The sequence below is a fragment of the Macaca thibetana genome, chromosome 8, assembly GCF_024542745.1.
Source record: "Macaca thibetana thibetana isolate TM-01 chromosome 8, ASM2454274v1, whole genome shotgun sequence".
Taxonomy (NCBI): domain Eukaryota; kingdom Metazoa; phylum Chordata; class Mammalia; order Primates; family Cercopithecidae; genus Macaca; species Macaca thibetana.
In genome coordinates this window covers 63,756,313-63,776,595 of record NC_065585.1, presented here as the reverse complement: position 1 = coordinate 63,776,595, position 20,283 = coordinate 63,756,313, and the positions used below count along the sequence as shown (strand labels likewise).

The window sequence follows — 20,283 nt, the reverse complement described above, 5'->3', positions numbered from 1 at the left end:
TATTGTGATTTGTAGACGCATGCTAACATCAATTTGCCTACCTGCCTTAGCTTTGATCATTGATAGTGCTTGATCTTTCCAGCTTTTCTTCAGTATTCACATTCTTGGCTCACAATAGCTGGTACTTCTGATACTATGCTGCTCAAGAAGTACTTGGTCTAGTGTGAGGCCCATGTAGGTAATCAGTTGGATGATTCATGGTAAGAGAATAGACATATCCCGGAATAATTGAAACGTCTGTCCTTCTTTCCTTCTTTCTTTCTTTCTCTTTCTCTCTCTCTTTCTCTCCTTCCTCCCTCCCTCCCTCCCTTCTTTCTTTGTTTCTCTCTCTCTCTCTTTCTTTCTTTCTTTCTTTCTTTCTTTCTTTCTTTCTTTCTTTCTTTCTTTCTTTCTTTCTTTCTTATCTTTCTTTCTTTCCTTCTCCTTTTCTTTTTGACACAGTTTCGTTCTTGTTGCCCAGGCTGGAGTGCAATGGCACGATCTTGGCTCACCATAACTTTTGCCTCCTGGGTTCAAGTGATTCTCCTATCTCAGCCTCCTGAGTAGCTAGTATTACAGGCATGCACCACCATGCCAAGCTAATTTTGTATTTTTAGTTGAGATGGGGGTTTCTCCATGTTGGTCAGGCTGATCTCGATCTCCCAACCTCAGGTGATCCACCTGCCTCAGCCTCCCAAAGTGCTGGGATTACAGGTGTGAGCCGCCGTGCCCAGTTGAAACTTATTTGTTTGAACAATAAAAGCCACATATTTCCTCTTTGGATAAAGTGCAAAATTACAGTAAATATTCTCCCAAGATACTCATGGATTACTTGACAATAATAAAAAACTAACAGCTGGATATTGTTTTAAATATTGAAGAAAAGCAAACAAATCAATATCAACCATAACATTGCTTCATATGCCAAAACCAGGATGAAATAATGCTTTCATAGAAGATGTGACCTGAGCTCAAATAGCATCATTTATCAAATGCAAAGGATTATTGTAGCTCTTGACTTCAAGGCTTATTAAATCTAGCAAAGCTAAGATTCAGTATAGATGTAGGTCCGATTTCATGACAAAAAATCAAAGAAATCAACCAAAACCAGAGAACTTAGTAAGTTTGTGGGTATGCGATCTACAGAAGTCAATTATATATATAAGATAAAAGAGAAGAAACGACTCTATTTACAATTCAACAAGGAAGATAAAATGCTTAGGAATAAGTATGAGAGATGGGCATGATTTATGATTTATATAAAGAACATTTTAAGATGCTACCAAAAAACACAAAAGAAAATGAATAAATGGGAAAGTATATAATTTCTTAGACAGGAAAAGTCAACATCACAAAGATTGAATTCAATAAAAATAGCAACAGCATTTTTATTTTGTAATCAGAGACAAGCTAATACTAAAGTTCAAATAAAAAAAAAACAAAAATAGTCAAGAAAAATCTGGAAAAGCGATCATAAAGAGAACTAGTTCTTTTACACATTTAAACACATTATAAATCTTCAATAATAAAAATAATGTGGAAGATCTGGCAAGATGGCCGAATAGGAACAGCTCTGGTCTGCAGCTCCCAGAAAGAACACAGAAAGTGGGTGATTTCTGCATTTACAACTGAGGTACCTGGCTCGTCTCATTGGGACTGTTAGACAGTGGGTGCGGCCCATGGAGGGTGAGCCAAAGCAGGTCGGGCGGTGCGGGGCGGGGGTGGTCACCTCACCCAGGAAGCACAAGAGGTCGGGGAACTACCTCCCCTAGCCAAGGGAAGCAGTGAGGGAATGTGCCTTGAGGGACAGTGCAATCAGCTCAGATACTATGCTTTTCCCACGGTCTTCGCAACCCACAGACCAGGAGATTCCCTTGGCTGCCTACACCACCAGGATCCTGGGTTTCAAGCACAAAACTGGGCGGCTATTTGGGCAGACATTGAGCCAGCTGCAGGAGTCTGGAACACCAACCAAAACCAGAATGGAGAGAACCATTCACTCCCCTGGAAAGGGGGCTGAAGCCAGGGAGCCAAGTGGTCTTGCTTAACAGATCCCACACCCACGGAGCCCAGCAAGCTAAGATCCACTGACGTGAAATTCTCGCTGCCAACACAGCAGTCTGAAGTTGACCTGGGATGGTCCAGCTTGCTTGGGGGAGGGGCATCTGCCATTACTGGGACTTGAATAGGCGATTTTCCCCTCACGGTGTAAGAAAAGCCACAGGGAAGTTCAAAGCGGGTGAAACCCATCGCAGTGCAGCGAAGCCACTGTAGTCAGACCACTTCTCTAGATTCCTCCTCTCTGGGAAGGGCATCTCTGAAAGAAAGGTGGCAGCCCCAGTCAGGGGCTTATAGATAAAACTCCCATCTCCCTGGGAGAGGGTACCTGGGGGAAGTGGCAGCTGTGGGCAGAGCTTCAGCAGACTTAAACGTTCCTACCTGCAGGCTCTGAAGAGAGCAGCCGATCTCCTAGCACAGCGCTTGAGCTCTGCTAAGGGACAGACTGCTTCCTCAAGTGGGTCCCTGAACCCCATGCCTCCTGACTGGGAGACACCTCCCAGCAGGGGTCGACAGACACCTCATACAGGAGAGCTCTGACTGGCATCTGGCAGTTGCCCCTCTGGGACAAAGCTTCCAGAGGAAGGAACAAGCAGCAATCTTTGCTGTTCTAAACCTTCTGCTGGTGATACCCAGGCAAACAGCATTTGGAGTGGACCTCCAGCAAACTCCAGCAGACCTGCAGAAGAGGGCCTGACTGTTAGAAGGAAAACTAACAAACAGAAAGCAATAGCATCAACATCAACAAAAAGGATGCCCATGCAAAAACCCCATCCAAAGTTCATCAGCATCAAAGATCAAAGGTAGATAAATCCACGAAGATGAAGAAAAACCAACGCAAAAAGTTCCATAAACCAGAATGCCTCTTCAAAGGATCACAACTCCTCGCCAGCAAGGGAACAAAACTGGATGAAGAATGAGTTTGATGAATTGACAGAAGTAGGCTTCAGAAGGTGTGTAATAACAAACTCCTCTGAGCTAAAGGAGCATGTTCTAACCCAATGCAAGGAAGCTAAGAACCTTGATCAAGAGTTACAGGAACAGCTAAGTAGAATAGCCAGTTTAGAGAAGAACATAAATGACCTCATGGAGCTGAAAAACACAGCATGAGAACTTCATGAAGAATACACAAGTATCAGTATCTGAATTGATCAAGCAGAAGAAAGGATATTAGAGATTGAAGATCAAATTAATGAAATAAAGCATGAAGACAAGATTAGAGAAAAAAGAATAAAATGGAATGAACAAAGCCTCCAGAAATATGGGACGATGTGAAAAGACCAAACCTACGTTTGATTGGTGTACCTGAAAGTGATGGAGAGAATAGAGCCAGGTTGGAAAACATACTTCAGAATATTATGCAGGGGAACTTCCTCAACCTAGCAAGACAGGCCAACATTCAAATTCAGGAAATACAGAGAACACCACAAAGATACTCCTCGAGAAGAGAAACCCCAAGACACATAATCATCAGATTCACCAAGGTTTCAACCTTTCAATGAAGGAAAAAAATGTTAAGGGCAGCCAGAGAGAAAGGTATGGTAAACCACAAATGGAAGCCCATCGACTAATGGCAGATCTCTATGCAGAAACCCTACAGGCCAGAAGAGAGTGGGGGCCAGGCAAATATTTAACATTCTTAAAGTAAATAATTTTCAACCCAGAATTTCATATCCAGCCAAACTAAGCTTCATAAGCAAAGGAGAAATAAAATCCTTTATAGACAAGCAAATGCTGAGAGATTTTGTCACCACCAGGCTTGCCTTACAAGAGCTCCTGAAGGAAGTACCAAATATGGAAAGGAAAAACTGATACCAGCCACTGCAAAAACACACCAAAATGCAAAGACCACTGACACTATGAAGAAACTGCATAAACTAATGTGCAAAATAACCATAACCAGCTAGCATCATGACAGGATCAAATTTACACAAAAAAAATATTAATAAGTTCTTTGAAACCAATGATAACAAAGACACAATGTACCAGAATCTCTGGGAAACAGCTAAAGCAGTGTTTAGAGGGAGATTTATAGCACTAAATGCCCACATGAGAAAGTGGGAAAGATCTAAAATCAACACACTAACATCGCAATTAGAAGAACTAGAGAAGCAAGAGCAAACAAATTCAAAAGCTAGCAGAAGACAACAAATAATAACTAAGACAAGATCAGAGCAGAACTGAAGGAGATAGAGACACAAAAAAACCCTTCAAAAAATCAATGAATCCAGGAGCTGGTTTTTTGAAAAAATTAACAAAATAGATAGATGGCTAGCCAGACTAATAAAGAAGAAAAGAGAGAAGAATCAAATAGACACAATAACAAATGATAAAGGGGATATCACCACTGATTCCACAGAAATACAAATTACCATCAGAGAATACTATATAAACACCTCCACGCCAATAAACTAGAAAATCTAGAAGAAATGATAAATTCCTAGATGCATACACCCTCCCAAGATTAACCAGGAAGAAGTTTAATCCCTAAATAGACCAATAACAAGTTCTGAAATTGAGGTAGTAATTAATAGATTACCAACGAAAAAAAGCTCAGGACCAGACAGATTCACAGTCAAATTCCACCAGAGATACAAAGAGGAGATGGTACCATTCCTTCTGAAACGATTCCAAGCAACAGAAAAAGAGGGACTCCTCCCCAACTCATTTTATGCGGCCAGCATCATCCTGATACCAAAGCCTGGCAGAGACACAACAAAAAAAGGAAATTTTAGACCGAGGTGGGCAGATCAAGAGGTCAGGAGATCAAGACCATCCTGGCTAACATGGTGAAACCCTGTCTCTACTAAAAATACCAAAAATTGGCCAGCTGTGGTGGCACCCACCTGTAGTACCAGCTACTCAGGAGGCTGAGGCAGGAGAATCACTTGAACCCGGGAGGCAGAGGTTGCAATGAGCTGAGATTGCACCACTGCACTCTAGTCTGGGTGACAGAGCAAGACTCCGTAAAAAAAAAAAAAAAAAAATGTAGGCTAATATCCCTCATGAACATCAATGTAAAAATTCTCAATAAAATACTGGCAAACTGAATCCAGTAGCACATCAAAAAGCTTATCAACCACAATCAAGCTGGCTTCATCCCTGGGATGCAAGGCTGGTTCAACATATGCAAATCAAAAAATGTAATCCATCACATAAACAGAACCAATGAAAAAAACCACATAATTATCTCAATAGATGCTGAAAATCCTTCAATAAAATTCAACACCTCTTTATGCTAAAAACACTCAATAAACTAGTTATTAATGGAATATATCTCAAAATAATAAGAGCTATTTATGACAAACCGACAGCCAATATCATACTGAATATGCAAAAGCTGGAAGCATTCCCTTTGAAAACCGGCACAAGACAAGGATGCCCTCTCTCACCTCTCCTATTCAACATAGTACTGGAAGTTCTGGCCAGGGCAATCAGCCAAGAGAAAGAAATAAAGAGTGTTCAGATAGGAAGAGAGGAAGTCAGATTGTCTCTGTTTGCAGATGACATGATTGTATATTTAGAAAATCACATTGTCTCAGTCCAAAAACTTCTTAAGCTGGTAAGCAACTTCAGCGAAGTCTCAGGATACAAAATCAATGTGCAAAAATCACAAGCATTCCTGTATACCAATAACAGAAAAACAAAGAGCTAAATCATGAGTGAATTCCCATTCACAATTGCTACAAAGACAATAAAATGCCTAGGAATCCAACTTACAAGGGATGTGAAGGGCCTTTTCAAGGAGAACTATAAACCACTGCTCAAGAAAATAAGAGAGGACACAAACAAATGGAAATACATTCCATGCTAATGGATAGGAAGAATCAATATTGTGAAGATGGTCATACTGCCTAAAGTAATTTATACATTAAATGCTATTCCCACCAAGCTACCATTGAGTTTCTTCATAGAATTAGAAAAAACAACTTTAAATTTTATATGGAACCAAAAAAACAGCCTGTATAGCCAATAAAATCCTAAGCAAAAACAACAAAGCTGGAGGCATCACGCTACCTGACTTCAAACTATACTACAAGCCTACAGTAACCAAAACAGCATAGTACTGATACCAAAACAGACATACAGACCAATGGAACAGAACAGAGGCCTCAGAAATAACACCACACATCTACAACCATGTGATCTTTGACAAACCTGACAAAAACAAGCAATGGAGAAAAGATTCCCTATTTAATAAATGGTGTTGGGAAAACTGGCTAGCCATATGCAGAAAACTGAAACTGGACCCCTTCTTCACACCTTATACAAAAATTAACTCAAGATGGATTGAAGACTTAGACATAAGACCTAAAACCATAAAAACCCTAGAAGAAAACCTAGGCAATACCATTCAGGACATAGGCATGAGCAAAGACTTCATGACTAAAACACCAAAAGCAATTGCAACAAAAGTCAAAATTGACAAATGGGATCTAAATAAACTGAAGAGTTTCTGCATAGCAAAGAAACTATCATCAGAGCAAACAGGCAACCTACAGAATGGGAGAAAATTTTTGCAATCTATCCATCTGACAAAGGGCTAATACCCGGAATCTACAGGGAACTTGAACAAATTTACAAGAAAAAAACGAACAACCCCATCAAAAAGTGGGCAAAGGATATGAACAGACACTTCTCAAAAGAAAACATATATGTGGCCAAGAAACATGAAAAAAGCTCATCATCACTGGTCATTAGAGAAATGCAAATCAAAACCACAATGGGATACCATCTCACGCCAGTTAGAATGGTGGTCATTTAAAAGTCAGGAAACAACAGGTGCTGGAGAGGATGTGGAGAAATAGGAATGCTTTTGCACTATTGGTGGGAGTGTAAATTACTTCAACGATTGTGGAAGACAGTGTGGAGATTCCTCAAGGATCTAGAACCAGAAATACCATTTTACCCAGCAATCTCATTACGGGGTATATACCCAAAGGATTATACTTTATGTTCTACTATAAAGACACACGCACATGTATGTTTATTGCAGCATTATTTACAATAGCAAAGACTTGGAACCAACTCAAATGCCCATCAATGATAGACTGGATAAAGAAAATGTGGCACATATTCACCATGGAATACTATGCAGCCGTAAAAAAGAATGAGTTCATGTCCTTTGTAGGGAGATGGATGGAGCTGGAAACTATCATTCTCAGCAAACTAACACAGGAACAGAAAACCAAACACCACATGTTCTCACTCATAGGTGGGAGTTAAACAATGGGAACACATGGACACAGGGAAGGGAACATCACACACTAGGGCCTGTCAGGGAGTGGGGGGCAAGGGGAGGGATAGCATTAGAAGAAATATCTAATGTAGATGATAGGTTGTTGGGTCCAGCAAACCACCATGGCACATGTATACGTATGTAACAAACCTGCACGTTCTGCACATGTATCCCAGAACTTAAAGTATAATAAAAAAAAAAATAAATAAACGAATAAATATAATAAATAAGAATAATGTAGCACCTGAATAAAAAGACATCAATGGAATTAAAAAGGAAATTCAGAAATAGGTCTAACATAAAAAAGGGAATTTAGCATATAGGAAAGATGTCACCTCAAATCAGTAGATGAGTCTAGCTGAGTGGGGGTGGGGGGGTTTTATGGGCTCATAAGAGAGAAACTGCATGCTGATTGGTTCATGGGTGGCCATGGGCGGCCATGGGCGGGCCCAGAAAAAGCGCCATGTGTTTTCACTGTGGCTGTGGATTCCACCATGAACTGACAGCCAGACCCCCAGGTTTCAGGGCATCCTGACTTGAAGGTGGAGCTTTACCAGGGACCCACTCCTTTCCACCTAGGCTTGTCTGCCTCCTGCCGCCATCAATCATGCCCTCCATGGCACCTAGGCTGTTTGTGCCAAGGGGTGCCTGCAGGCCTGCGAGAAGTCTCCCTCAGCGCCCCCCTTGGCCTCCCTCCCGTGCTCCTAGGTGCCCAAAGTCTGGAGGGGGCCAAGGCAGTAGGGGGCTGGCATGTTGCACCACCCCAAGCATGCACACACTGAGCTGGGTCACGACAGCACCCGGCCTAGCCTCAACTCTGCTCCTAAATCAGAGTGGGTGCTGGGAGGAGAGAGACCAGGGACAGGAGCAGGCATGAGCCTGTGGGGGTCGGGGTTTTCCTGGGCCCCCGAGAGCACACGGATGCCTGGGTTCGGAGCCGCAGCTGGGTGGCTGCAGCTGTGCCTGGGAGCACAGGGCTCCCACCTGCCAACTCAGAAGGGGACAGAGCTCCCGCTTATGCCCAGCTGCTGCTGGCTGCATGGAACCCACAGTTCTGGCCGCACCTCCCCTGCTGCAGCTGGTGTCTACACAGCAGCCACTCCAGACGGGGCCGCTGCCATCAATACCATCTCGTACCAGTCATAACGGCTATTATTTAGAAGTCAGCCAGGCTCAAAACTGTAACCCTAGCACTTTGGGAGGCCCAGGCAAGATGATCACTTGAGCCCAGAAATTTGAGACCAGCAGGGGCAACATGATGAAACCCCCATCTCTACAAAAACAAACAAACAACAACAAAAAATTAGCTGGGTGTGGTGGCATGGGCCTGCAGTTTCAGCTGCTTGGGAGGCTGTGGTGGGAGAATCACCTCAGCCCAGGAAGTCAAGCTGCAGTGAGCTGTGATTGTGCTACTGTACTCCAGCCTGGGCGTTGGAATGAGACCTTGCCTCAAAAAGGAAAAAATAAAAAGTCAAAAAAAAAAAAAAAAGAAAGAAAAAGCCAAAAAAAACAATGTTGGCAAGGCTGCAGAGAAAAGGGAATGCGTAGACACTGTTGCTGGGAATGTAAATTAGTTCAGCCACTGTGGAAAGCAGTTTGGAGGTTTCTCAAATAACTTAAAATAGAAATACCATTCTACCCAGCATTCCCATTACTGGGTATACACCCAAAGGAAAATAAATCAATCTACCAAAAAGACATGCATTCATACGTTCATCGCAGCATTATTCACAATAGCAAAGACATGGAATCAACCTGGATGTCCATCAATGGTGGATTGGATAAAGAAAATGTACCACATTTATACCACATGGAATACTAAAAAGCAGCAAAAAAGAATGAAATCACGTCCTTTGCAGTAACATGGATGCAGCTTGAGGTCATTATCCTAAGTGAATTAACACAGGAACAGAAAACCAAATATATGTACTCACTGATAAGTGGGAGCTAAGCATTTGGTACACATGGACAGAAAGATGGGAACAATAGACACCGGGGACTATTAGAGACGGGAGAATTGGAAGGAGGCAATTCTACCTGTTGGATAGCTACCTACTGGTACCTATTGGATACCGTGCTCAGTACCTGGGTGATGGGATCAATCCTACCCCAAACCTCAGCATCATGCAATATACCACTGTAACAAACCTGTACATGTACCTCCTGAACCTAAAATGAAAACATCTATATATCTCTCTATATAGTTAGATGATAGATATAGATAAAAGTTGAATATATATATATAATGCATGTATATATGTTATGTATGTATGTATGTATTGATGGCATTAATGAGGAGATTCACCATTGCTTACAGAAAAACTTAAGATTTCCATTTGGAAGACAGTGACATTAAATGAACATTTTTTTTCTCTTCTCTTTTTGGAAATTATTGAAAAAGCAAGCAAGCAGTATGAAGGGAAAGAAAACACAAAACACCTCAAACTCTATTTCTGGTGCCATTTTTAGTGAAACTAGGAGACAGCTAAAACTCCAGACTCTATAGAAAACCACCAAAAGCACAGAGATTAGAGGAAGAGGCATGTATGTAATACTGTGCAGAAAGATCTCAATAGTGGCAGATCTCGGACAGCAAAACAAATTACTCAAAGATGGGGGAATATTGAGATACCAAACCTAAACTCGGCCATAATGAAAATGGGGTAACCAAATAATAACATGAGGTTGCTAGACCTGCAATAAAGGTTTTTTGTGCAAGTACTTTATTGGAAAGTGTGACCTAGAAAATGAGGATGAAGGATCTATTCCCTTTTTGAAAAAGGAAAACAGAAGAGGGAGAGTCAATACAAAAGAAGAGAAGGTGGAATTAAATGGGGAATCACACAGACTAGCCATCTTTGCAGGAAGTGGTCAATTTCTTTGGCAGTGGAAGAAAAGAAAGGCTTTATATTTTTAAAACAACAACAACAGCAACAAAACACAAAAAACCAATGACTGCCTATTTCCACAACCTGGGGAGAAATAAGAACTCATTGTACTGCATCACAAGAAAAATTGAAACTAGCCTGATACAGAATTTGTGGCCATATTCTAACTATTACAGACACTCTATCCTATTCTCTGTTCAAATATTTGCCACTCTGCTCAGATCTCCTAGCTTTTCATATATTCCTACATTTAGAAGATAAATGGTCTCTAACTTTACAGAGAAAATGGATGAGCTTAGGCAAAAATTACTTCCCTCTCCTACTCCCATCTGGCAACTAGTTTATGGTAGATGGAGCCTTCCCATTCCCAAATATTGACCCATCCCCACCAAATCAGCTATTCTGGTACTTGTCCTTCTATTGTTTATTCCAGGGTCAGTAAAGGTGCAGCTCTTCTTCCTGAAAAATGCTGATCCCTTTACCCTCATGGCTAATTTCTTCCCCTACTGTTTCTTCAGAGACCTTACATCATCTCTTTTAAGTTCTACGCCACTTTGTAAACATGCTGATATGTTTTTCATCTTTTGAAAAATACCCCTCCAACTTCTACCCTATCTTTTACTTTTAGTCATCTACAAATATTTTCAAAGATATCATGACTTACTGTTTCATTTTCTTTACTTTCTAAACCCATCTCAATTCATATTATCTGGCATTTACACCAGTTCTCCAAAGAACAATAAGCTTTGACCAAGGTCATCCATGACTTCCTAGTTGTTTAATAGATTTGCTTGATTCATCACTGGAAGCTCCTTTACAATGTTCTTCACTAATTTCTTTTTTTCTATTAATGTCTTAGGTGTTGGTTTAAATTACCACCTTTGCCTATGACTACAACAATATGACCTTATATGGGATATGCAGTGCATAACATTGTGATGGTCATATTATCTCTCATTTGCTCCAGACTCATTTCTAACTCTCAAATAGACATCTCCTCCAGGACATTCTATCAGCAATATATGATTTCTATATTGCTGCACAATAAGCAATTTCAAAATGCAGTATCTTAAACAATTATTTCCTTGCTCATGATTCTGCAATTTGGTTGGGTGGTTCTTCTTCTTGTATTTCCTCAGGTGGCTATAGGAAATTAGTGTGTTTCATATCTCAGTCCTCAGCTCAGAAGGCTGGAATGGCTGAGCCTCTTTTTGTCTAGGTGGCGTCTTGTCCAGGCTAACTTGGAATTCTTCATTTGGTGGTCACAATGTTCAAAGAGGATGAGAGTGAAAACTGCAAGACCACTTGTGACTGAGACTTGCCAGTCACATATCACTTCTACCGTGAGACCTGCTATATTTCATAGAGTGGGGAAGCAGACTTGTGTTAGGCCATTCTTGCTTTGCTATAAAGGGATACCTGAGACTGGGTAATTTATAAAGAAAAGAGGTTTAATTGGCTCATGGTTTTGCAGGCTGTACAAGCATGAAGCTGGCATCTGCTCAGCTTCTGGGGAGGCTTCAGGGAGCTTTTACTCATGGCAGAAGGTGAAGCAGGAGCAGGCATGTAGGCATATGACATGGCCAGAGTAGGAGCAAGGGGGTGGGGAGGTGACACACTTTTAAACAAGCAGATCCCATGAGAACTCATTCACTATCGCAAAGACAGCTCCAAGCCATGAAGAATCCTCTGCCAAGACCTAAACACCTCCTACCAAGTCCCACCCCAACATTGGAGATTACATCTCAACTTGAGATTTGGGGAGGGACGGATATCCAAACCGTATAGTTCCTCTCCTGGCCCCCACAAATCTCATGTCCTTCTCACATTGCAAAATGCAGTCATGCCTTCCCAATAATCCCCCAAAGTCTTAATTCATTCCAATATTAACTCAAAACGCCAAAAAGCCCAAAGTCTCACCTGAGACAAAGCAAGCCCCTTCCACCCATGAGCCTGTAAAATACAAATCAAATTATTTACTTCTAAGATACAATGGGAGTATAGGTATTAGATAAGCATTCCTTACCCCAAAATAGAGAAATCAACTAAAAGAAAGGGGCTATAGGCTCCATGCAAGTTCAAAACGCAGCAGGGCAGTCAAAATCTTATAGCTCCAAATAATCTCCTTTGACTCCATGTACCAAATCCAGGACACACTGGTGCAAAGGGTCGGCTGCCAAGGCCTTGGGCGGTCTGCCTCAGTGACTTTGTTGGGTGCAGCCCCCTTGGCTGCTGTCATATGTTGGAGTTGAGTGCCTGTGGCTTTTTCAGGTGCAAGGTGCCAGATGCCATGGATCTACCATTCTGGGGTCTGGAGGACGGTGGCCTCCTTCCACCAGCTCCACTAGGTAGTGCCCCATGGGGACTCTGTGCAGGGCCTCCAACTCCACATTTCCCCTCTACACTGCCCTAGTAAATGTTCTTTGTGAGGTCTCTGTCCCACAGCAGGCTTCTGCCTGGGCACCCAGGCTTCTTCATACATCCTCTTAAATCTAGATGGAGGCTACAATGCTTCCTTTACTCTTGCACTTTGTGCACTTACAGGTTTAACATCACGTGGAAGCCACCAAGGCTTATGGCTTGCACCCTCTGAAGCAGCAGCCCCAGCTATATCTGTGCCCCTTTGAGCCAAGACTGGAGCCAGAGCAGCCAGGATGTGGGGAGTAGTATCTTGAGGCTGAACAAGGAAACAGGGCATGGACCTGGCCCACAAAACAACTCAGTCCTCCTAGGCCTCAAAGCCTGTGATGGGAGGGGCTGCTTCAGAGATCTATGAAACACCTTCGAGGCCTTTTCCACATTGTCTTGGCTGTCAGCACTTAGCTCCTTCTTAGTTAGGCAAAGCTCTCTAGCAAGTGGTTGCTCCACAGCCTGCTTGAATTCCTCTCATGAAAAAGAATTTTCTTTCTCTGTTACATAGCCAGGCTACAGATTTTCCAAACTTTTGTGCTCTGTTTCCTGTTTAAATATAAATTCCAACTGTAAGTCATTTCTTTGCTCCCACATTTGAGCATAGGTTGTTAGAAGCACCCAGGCCACATCTTGAACACTTCTGCTTAGAAATTGTTTCCATCAGGTACCCTAAGTCATCACTCTTAAGTTTAAACTTCCACAGATCTCTTGTACATGGGCAGAATACAGCCAATCTCTTTGCTAATGCATAGCATGGGTGATCTTTGCTCCTGTTCCCAGTAAATTCCTCTTTTCCATCTGAGGCCTTGGCAGCCTGGCCTTCACTGTCTATGGCACTATCAGCATTTTGGTCATAACCATTTAACCAGTCTCTAAGAAATTCCAAACTTGCCCTCACCTTCTTTTCTTCTGAGTCTTCCAAACTCTTTCAACCTCTCCCTGTCACCAGTTCCAAAGCTGCTTCCACATTTTCAGGTATCTTTAAAGTGATGCCTCTCCCAGTACCAATTTTCTGTTCTAGGCCATTCTTTCATTGCTATAAAGGAATGCCTGAGGCTGAGTAATTTATAAAGTAAAGAAGTTTTTTTGGTTCATGGTTTTTCAGGCTGTACAAGCGTGGTGCCAGCATCTGCTCAGCTTCTGGGAAGGCCTTGGGGAGCTTTAATTCATGGTGGAGTGTAAAGTGGAAGCAGGCACGTCATATGGCCAGAGCAGGAGCGAGAGGGAGTGGGAGGTGACACTTTTAAACAACCAAATCTCATGAAAATCCACTCAACACTGTGAGAACAGCACCAAGCCATAGGGGTTCTTCCCTTAAGACCTAAATGCTTCCCACTAGGTCCCACCTCCAACACTGGATTTGGGCAGGGATAAATATCCAAATTATACCAAGAATCTTTTTTTTTTTTTTTTTTTTTTTTTTTTTTTTTTTTTTTTTTTGCAGTTTTGCAAAGAAAAACTGCAAAGATTTTATGGCCACGTTTAAATTGCCACAGACACTTTATACTCAAAATGCCCCTAACTGATTTGCTAAATTTTCTGTTTAAATTCACATGGTCTCCCCAGCCAGAAATCCAACAGCAATTATTGACAACCCTCCTTTACTTACCAAGTGAAATTGGTCTCCAGATTCTGTCAATTCTGTCATTATACGTTCTCTTGAATCTGTTGTTTCCTCTCCATCCCCTTACCTTCATAATGTCTTGCATGCAGCTTCAAACTAAAACTCCAATTTGGCCTCTGTAATTATTCTCAATATTGGTGTTACAGTGATCGTTCTAAAGGGCAAAATGATCATAATACATTGTAGTGAAAACATACCTTTTTTTTAGAAAATTATTTTTGTTGTCTAGCATCTGAACCTCATTCCCTGGTTGACTTATTTTGCCTCTTGTTTTTGAAGGTAAAAAGAATTGTCACTGTTTTTTCAGTCTCTCGCAGCTGAGGTGCATAACACGTGCTAGCCCAATCAGACATGCCTGCTATAGATTTAGAATCCAAAGCAAAAAGTGGCAGCAATATCCAGTCTCCAAGGTAATAGTGTCAGGAGTGGCCTCCAGAGTCTAGTGCTGGAGGCAGCACTGGTGGTAGTTCCAGTGTCCAGAGGTCAGATGTAGAGCTTCAGTCTCTTGCCCAACCAGTTTTACGTCATGATCCAGCTGCCTTTTGTTCCTGGCTATTTTCTGAGCCCGGTTCTCTGACTTGTAGATGAATCTGTGTTCCACCCAATAGCTTTTCAATATATTGTTTTCCTTTTCTTTTTAATTTGACCAGAGTATTTCTGCTGCTTGCAACTCAGAACTCTGCCTCATACATTCTTTCTTCAAAATTTTTAATGGATCCTTCCCGAACTAATATTCAGAAAACATTTTTGAATGAATTATTGAACTTCGTTTCTGACTTCCAGTAGTGTGCAATTTATGGAGGGAGGAGACACTAATACAAATGAAAAAAAATCCATAATGTTATTGTCAGTATTTTAGAGTTGGATAAATCATAATGGCTAGATGTAGTGCTCTTTGGGCAGATATGCTATGTTGTTGCTGTTAGAGAAGTACCATTGTGGGCTAGGCCCTTAGGACTAGCATTTAAGAAATTTCTGGGACATATAAAACAAGTTCAGTTTTAAGAGAAATACAGTAATTTCCACTCTTACTAATAAAATGTTGTATAGAAAGTATCATTTAATCAGTTAAGCATGATCACAATATGGAACAATGGCAAAGGAAACAATGCAGGCGGTGCCACTTTCTATTCTAAATCACAACAGATTTATGCTGACCTAATCATGTAGGCACTATTTGGGTAGAGCTGGCTTATTAATGACCAACAGGCATTCATAATTCCAGATGGAATTATGAGATTTCTAGAGACTTGCAGAAATGTCATTCTATTTCAGCTGATTCATGTTGAGCTAGGTCTTCATTCGTTGAAAGCACAAAGACATACACTATTTACTGCTAAATGAATGCAACAAGAAGCAAGTATAACAGTGGTTTAGATAACTTGTATAGATAATATCTTAATTTCATATTAATATTTCTTGTCCATTTATTATACTTTTGAATACATATACTGGCAATATTTTGTGAACCAGAGAGAACAAAGAAAATCTATTAGAGAGGTGAGACTTGAGTTGGGTTGTGAAACATGGCAAAGATTTAAATATTGTGAATATGTAGAGAGACTAAGGAGGTCATTAACAAGTGGAGAGTGAACTGGACAAGAAGTATGGAGGTGGAACTATGATTGACATGCTAGGATGGCAGTAAAATTCCAGCTTAGTTCACAAGGATTAAAATAATGCTGTAGTTGGAGAAGGGGTTGGGAAAGGTAAAATTAAGGATAAAGAATTGCCATTGAAAATTTCTCAGTGAAGGAAGAAGAATGTAATGTCTAGAAGGATAAATTTGACAGTTGTGTGCAATGACAGATGGAAGGTCATGAACTAATATTATTTTATTAGTGTTGGAGGTCAAGAAGAATAAATGTAGTGGTTACTATTATTATCACCTCAGGGGGTTATTGTAATGATCACTTCACAAGCAAGTGGTTGTGAATCAGGTAATAGAAATGAACAGAAATAGAAGATTTTAAAGACATTGTGAAGCATAAATTCACAGAATTTAACAATAAGAAGCCAATGGAAAATAAGTGAAGAGTTGGAGAATTAGTTTGATGGTTTATCGCTGGGGAGAAGAAGAGTCCCATTAATAGATATGAAGTCAGAAGAGGACAATCAATTTTAAAGACAAGAAGACAAATCCAGTTGCAGCTATGTTGACTTTGAGCACCCATGTGGAAACGCTCAAGTGCCATTTGTATATTGTACCTTAGGAGAGACATTCAGGGCTGGAAAAAAAAAGATTTGAAAACCATCCTCATAGAGAAGATGAGTTGATATGGGATGAATGAACCAAGAGAATAAAAAGTAGATCTCTTGGAAGGGACCAATCATAAGAGATAAAAGGAGAAAGAAAGCAGAAGGGATTGAGAAAGAGCTCTCTGAAAAGATGGTGGAAAAGTGAAAATAAAACCTGGATTTGAAGGGCTGCGGAGAGGTAGGTTAATAATATCAAGTGCTATTCCAGCATGTAAGCATCCTTGGAATTATTGCATTTATATCTGTATTAATTTATATCTATTGATACATAACAAAATATTTAAAAGCAAAAATACACATTTGCCATATCACGCAGTTTCTGTGGATTAGGAATTCAGGAGTGGCTTAGTTGCATGATTTTGGTTTAGGGTATCTGGTGAGTTTGCAATCAAGATGGCGGCTGAAGCTGCAGTTATTTGAAGGACTGTCCAGGGCTGAAGGTTTTGCTTCTAAGATGACTCACTCTACATGTGTAGAAAGTTCGTGTCAGCTGTTGGCAGAAAGCAGTTTCTCTTCATATGTGTCCTTCCATAGGCTACTTAAGTGTCCGTGCAGCATGACAGCAGGAGTCTTTCAGAGTAACAGGAGAGAGAAACCAGGAGAAAAGCGATAGTATCTTTTATGACCTAACCTCAGAAGTCCCACTCCCATCATTTTTGCAATATCCTACTGGATGGATAAGCACAGGGTATAACCTCAATGAAATGTTGTCCATTTTGAGGATACTGTAAATTTTATCATCCATACTGGACCAGAACACATACTATTCTCTTGCAAAACTGGTCAAAGGTTACCATCATTAATTAAGGGGTAGAACTAGATGTTGATATCTGACCCCACTGTGTATATAGTCTTAGTAGTTTGCTATATATAAAAACAAAGAGTAAAATATATATGATTCTTATCTCAATGAGTTTAGTCAGGTCTATTCAATATGGGAGAGGACTACACAAGGGTATGAAAACCAGGAGGTCAGGATCACTGGGTGCCATCTTGGAGGCTGGCTACACAACATGCTTCTTCCTGTTACCAATCAGGAACTTAGAAATATTTAGGCTTTTCTATAAAACTATTGACTTCTGGCAAATCAAATTGATGGAAGACTTTTGGAAATAATGAGACTAATATATTTTTTATAATGAATTCTTTTCTTCTTTCCAGTCCATTAGACTTCATTGTCAATACATGCGCTGGAACTTGTAACTTGGATTACAGTATTATGAAATAATTGGTGAAATCCACCAAGGTCAGTAATCATACACTAAAATTGTCCTTCTTAATGAGACATTTAATGTAAAGCAGATGGATTAGTGATGTTTTCAGGCTCATTTGTTGAGTATTAATTCTTGCTTTCCTTGTCTTCCTAACAGTGTGAATGTAATCTGCTTTAAAACTGCATTGATTTTTTTATTATAATTTTATATTTAACCTTTTATAATTTGTAAAGTTTCTTCCCATATGATTAGTAGGTAAGGTCTCCATTAATTAGTTAAGAAATCAATTGAACTAATATTTAGTGAAAACACAGATGGCATTTTCAAAATAGTCCATGGTTCTCAAATTTGAATGTGCAGAGGAATCGTCCAAAAAGTTTATTTACAAATATAGTTGTCAGGGCCCCACCCTTAGAAACTAATTCATTAGGTCTGACATTGGACCTTGGAATGAGAATTTCAAACAAGTAGTCAAGATGATTCTGAAACAGGTGAGCTACAAGATGACAGAGAGCTGCATTATCATGCAAAACGTTCGTTAACATACTGTTAATATCTAACATCTTGCAGAACAAATTAATAGAATGAACGACTCCTGAGAAAAGGAGCTATCAAACATTAGTTCATAAAGGATATTCTTTAAGCAAATAGATAAGACTTGAACTTTCTGTGGTTAGTAGTAAAGGCCTGAAGAAAGAAGAGATAGTATGCAAAACAGCAAGGTACAGAGATAATAATAGCATTTCCTTCCTCTTGTCAGGATTAAGAGATTTAACGTGAATGAAGTGCCCATAACAGTAATAGGCACAGGGTATAACCTCAATAAGATGTTGTTGATTATGAGGATACTATAAATGTTATCATTCAGACTGGACCAGAACGCACACTATTCTCTTGCAAAACTGGTGAAAGGTTACCATCATTAATTAATGAGTAGAACTAAATATTGATATACGACCCTACTGTGTATATAGTCTTAGTAGTTTGCTATATATAAAAACAAAGAGTAAAATGTGTATGATTCTTATCTCAATGAGTTCAGACAGTCTCAAATAATATCTAGATGCTGCAAGTTAAAAAACACAAACAAAAAATCCCAAAAAAACCTTCTGTGTTAGTTTCCTGGTGTTGCTGTCAAAAAGTACTTATAAACGGAGTAGCGTAAACAACAGAATTTAATTTTCTCCCAATTCTGGAGGCCAGAAGTTTGAGATCAAGGTGTCAGCAGAATATGTTCTTTCTGAAGGCCATGAGGGAGACACCTGTTCTAGATCTCCCTTTGGCTTGCATATGGCTGTCTTCTACCTGTATCTTCACATTGTCTTCCTTCTATACCAGTTTGAATCCTAATATCCTCTTCTTATAAGGACACTGGTCATATTATATTAGGATGCACCTGAATGACTTCATTTTTACCTAGATTACCTCTGTTAATATCCTACCTCTAAATAAGGTCTGATGTAATGGGGATTAGGACTTCAACATGTGAATTTTGAAAGGGACATGCTTGAACTCATAAGAACCTCTTTCGAGTCTCTTTGCAAAGCCACATTTTTTTTGTTTTTTTGCTATTTAGTTTTTATTTCATAATCATAAACTTAACTCAACTCTGCAATCCAGCTAGGCATGGGAGGGAACAAGGAAAACATGGAACCCAAAGGGAACTGCAGCGAGAGCACAAAGATTCTAGGATACTGCGAGCAAATGGGGTGGAGGGGTGCTTCCTGAGCTGCAGAAGGAATGGTCTGGTGGTTAAGATGAAACACAAGTCAAACTTATTTGAGTTGTCCACAGTCAGCAACGGTGATCTTCTTGCTGGTCTTGCCATTCCTGGACCCAAAGCGCTCCATGGCCTCCACAATATTCATGTCTTCTTTCACTTTGCCAAAGACCACATGCTTTCCATCCAACCACTCAGTCTTGGCAGTGCAGATGAAAAACTGGGAACCATTTGTGTTGGGTCCGGCATTTGCCATGAACAAGATGCCAGGACCTGTATGCTTTAGGATGAAGTTCTCATCTTCAAATTTCTCCCCATAGATGGACTTGCCACCAATGCCATTATGGCGTGTGAAGTCACCACCCTGGAATAATTCTGTGAAAGCAGGAAGCCTTATAACCAAATCCTTTCTCTCCAGTGCTCAGAGCACGAAAATTTTCTGCAGTCTTTGGAAACTTGTCTGCAAACAGCTCGAAAGAGACACGGCCCAAGGGCTGGCTGTCGATGGCAATGTTGAAGAACACGGTTGGGTTGACCATGGCTAATAGTACAGGGTTTTCCTCGGCGGCGGTGTCTGCAAAGCTGCAAAACCACATTTTATTTGGGATTGGGATTCAGAATCTGTAGTAAGTAGTTTAGACTATGATACACACACATACACACACACACACACACACACACACACACACAGAGGCAGGATGGGCAAAGATCACTCTTCCCATAGACTGCTTTTGCAATAAAACTTTTTCATGGTGGGAGGAGTATGGTGGAATTGGGATTGTGAGCAGTATAAAGGGGTGAAACACCTTGTTTTTGCCCTTGAGGAGCTTATACTCAGAGGGCACCTAAAAAATACATGTGTGGGAAAACATGAAATAACAGGGCACAAA

General features: G+C 40.5%; 1 pseudogene; it reads right to left on the bottom strand.

Moving 5' to 3' along the window:
- Window positions 1-19,181: 19,181 nt before the first annotated feature.
- Window positions 19,182-20,057, bottom strand: LOC126961669 (peptidyl-prolyl cis-trans isomerase A-like; annotated as a pseudogene).
- Window positions 20,058-20,283: the final 226 nt, after the last annotated feature.